Source organism: Acomys minous, assembly GCF_964271855.1.
Source record: "Acomys minous genome assembly, chromosome: 2".
In the NCBI taxonomy this organism is placed as follows: domain Eukaryota; kingdom Metazoa; phylum Chordata; class Mammalia; order Rodentia; family Muridae; genus Acomys; species Acomys minous.
Genome location: NC_140484.1, coordinates 4,632,241 through 4,635,964, shown reverse-complemented (window position 1 = coordinate 4,635,964; position 3,724 = coordinate 4,632,241).

The following is a 3,724-nucleotide window of genomic DNA, read 5'->3' as shown; positions in this document are numbered from 1 at the left end:
ATTCCTACCAGCAATGAAGGAGTGTTCCTCCCCAGCATGTGGTGTCACTTGAATTTTTGATCTTAGCCATTCTAATGGGTGTAAGATGGAATCTCATAGTCATTTTGGTTTGCATTTCTCTGATGACTAAAGACGCTGAGGGTTTCTTTAAGTGTTTCTCAGCCATTCGATATTCCTCTGTTGAGAACTGAAGCATGGATAAAGAAACTGGTACATTTACACTATGGAATGTGTATTAAAAACAAGGAAATCTCGAATTTGTGGACAAATGGATGGGACTAGAGATGATCATAATGAGTGAGTTAACCCAGAAGCAGAAAGACTGACATTGTATATACTCACTTATAATTGGGCACTCGCCCAAAAGGCATGTCCTACAAAAGTCTTCACTTACCAGGAGATTGGGATAGATGTGAGGACATCCTACTGAGACTCTAGGTAAGAGAAATATAGGAGATGGGGAAATAGAAGAACCCAAGAGGGTCTTAGAAACCTACAAGAGGAACATCATGATGGGTGGATCAGGGCCCAGGGTGTCTGCTCAAACTATTGCACTAACCAAGGACAATACAACAGTAAACATCGAACCCCTACTCTTATCTACCCAATGGACAGGACATTCTCCACAGTAATGTGGAGAGCGGAGACTGACTCTGACATGAACTCTGGTGCTCCATATTTGACCACCTCCCCTTGGTGAGGAGTCCTGGTGGCACTCAAAGAAAGAATAAGCAGGCTACCAAGATGAGACTTGATAGCCTATGACCATATAGTGGGGAAGGAGGTTCCCCTCGGTCATAGACCTAGGGGAGGTGGTTAGGGTGAAAGTGGGAGGGAGGGAGGAATAGGAGGATACAAGTGATGGGATAATAATTGAGTTGTAATCTGAATAAATTAATAAAAATTTTAAAATAGAGACTACAAAAAAAAAAAAAGAATACCTATAAAGCTGGGCATGGTGGCGCACACCTGTAATCCCAGCACTTGGGAGGCAGAGGCAGGCAAATCATTGTGAGTTTGAGGCCAGCCTGGTTTACAAAGTGAGTCCAGGACAGCTAAGGCTACACAGAGAAGCCCTGTCTCAAAAAAACCCTCAATATATATGTGAAGTTTCTCTAATCATAACCTTTAATTAATAACTTAAGAAGCTTAAAACTTCAAAACAATTAAAATTCTTTAAACTCAGAGAATATAGTTAGCTCACTCCACTGAGCCCTGTGTCCACCGTGTGGCCTGGACCTTTTACCTCCACAACAAAGTAAACCCAAGCTTACACAAAGGAGGTTTGTGATGAGTGTCGTTCTCGTGGTTAAACCCAGTTCTGAAATTTTTGTGTGCTTTTATGTAACTATTTATTAAGAAACTCCCCCAACTAAACTCAGTGATAGAGTAAGGCAATAACACATATCCATATAACATATGTGCCACTGACATGTCCCTAGGCATCATAAAGGCATTTTTAATATGCATGAGATCTTCACTTTGGACCAAGCACTCAGGTGATGTTATAGAGAGACACACTCATAAGTTACATAACCTCTCTTTAGGAAACAATTGCACTGCAATGTAAACGTGCAATTACCTGATGTCTCCATAGTTCAGCTGAACACACTGCTGCAAACTTCCCCACATCCCTTATTGGTAATTATGTTGCTGTTTGAATCATCTTCCCAAACTCCAATGTGGAATTGCTTTAGCTGCTATTCTTTTTTTTTTTTTTTTTTTTAGATTTATTTATTATGTGTATAGTGCTCTGCCAGCATGTAGCCCTGCATGACAGAAGAGGGCATTTGATTGAACAGTATAGATGGTTGTGAGCCACCATGTGGCTACTGGGAATTGAACTCAGGGCCTCTGGAAGAACAGACAGTGCTCTTAACCGCTGAGCCAGCTCTCCAGCCCCAAGCTGCTATTCTTTATCACAGTTGCAAATTCTAAGGGCCAAAGAAACTGGGTACTTTAGTTACAGCAGACCAATCCCTGGAGTGACAGAACCTGTCAAAATGGACAGAGAGGACACTGGCAATGTGGTGGAGCTGTAGCTATCACAGAGCTTTAACCAACAATGAGGAACTTGCTAAAACACAAAGCATCAGACACACATGCTCTCAATTCTAAGCAGAGAATGGCGGCCATTTCCTGCCATTCAGAGTCCTGCGGGCAGCCAGGATTCTGAGTCCAGTGGATTGGTCCAGTTGCTGCTTGAACTGACAGACCTTTAAATCAAAAGGTCCCAAGGTCCTGTTTCTTGCTCAGGGGCAGCTTAGAGCACTCAGGGTGAGGCCCGTGGCCTGGTTGCTAGGCCAGTTTCCCGGTCTCACTGGGAGAGGTGGAAAATGAATTTTCCAGAGAGTTACAATTTAGCTCTTCTAGCATGCCAGTGCTGGTATTAGAAGGCAGTGGAGATCCAGGAGCCCCACAGCCCATGCTGATATCCAGAGTATGTATCCTGGCCCTTTCTTAAGCTTCTGCGCTAACCACAGCGGAGGCAGCGGTTGAGTGTCCTAAGCCCGACGGCAGGCGGGTGAGACGCAGGCCCAGAGGTACTTTACTGGGAGTCAGCACCGAGCGATCAGCGGTGGAGCTGCTGCCAGTCTCAGATGGTCATGGTGGAGGAATGGCACGAGCACTTGAGAGAGAGCAGGCCAGCCAGCCTTTATTAACCTTGGACAGTGGGGCAGTGTGTGTGGGGGCTTGCACGTGAATGTGTCTGATCTGCTAGGGTTAAGGGTGCCAGGATTCTTCATCTACATACAGTGGTACAATAACTCATTCATATGCAGAAGCAAGGGGTCCTATCACAAGAAGGGAAACACAGTACTTAAGTATCCTATTCTGATTGGGGGAAGAACTTCTAGGTATGATTAAAGGTCATTTGCAGGATAGGAGGATCTCCTTAGCATAAGGTAGGGGTTACTAAACCAGTTTTCTTATCAGAAAAAGGCAGGGTCTGTGATCTTCTGAGGGCTTTGTGATGCTCCTTACAAGATCTGGGGTTACCAGATCAGGTGGAGTGAGACGAGTCTACCATTATAGGCTAAGTGCAAGCGGCTATCTGAAGGTGTTAGACTTCAGCCTTATACAGCAGACTCCCACACTTCCTTACGGTCTCTTCCAGGTAGAAAGAGTTTCCTAACTTGGTTAAGGAGGCTGGCTTTATTCTTAGGAACAATCAGTTGCTACTGAGATAGAATTCAGCAGCTCATGGCCATCAGGCCACCCAGGAAACGGCATGAGTAACTTTCTGTGTATGCGACTGTGTGGAAGAAGTTGATGTAAAAACGCCGCCAACTACTGGATCCCAGTTATGTGATATTTCAGAAAAGACAAAAATTATAGAAAATAAAGATCACTGGCTGCCAGGGGCCAGAGGTCAAGGGGAGTAAAGCAAGAACACAGGGCACATAAAACATACTTAAAGTAGTGAGACTTTTGTGTGGCACCCTGACGATTGGTTAAATATGTATCAAATCCCACAGGATGTGCTCCACCAGCCGTGGATGCTGGTTACAGTGCCGACATACACTCAGTAATGTCAGTGTGTGTGCCATATTCTGGTAGAGGGCGCTATATGGGGGGGGCGATAATTAGGAGGCTTGAGGCAGATGGAACTGTGCTTTCTATTCAGTTTTGGAGTGAATGTAAAGTTGTTCCAAAAATAAATAAATAAAGTCTACTAAAAGGAATATAAAACAATAACAAACCCCACCAAAAGATGCTATAG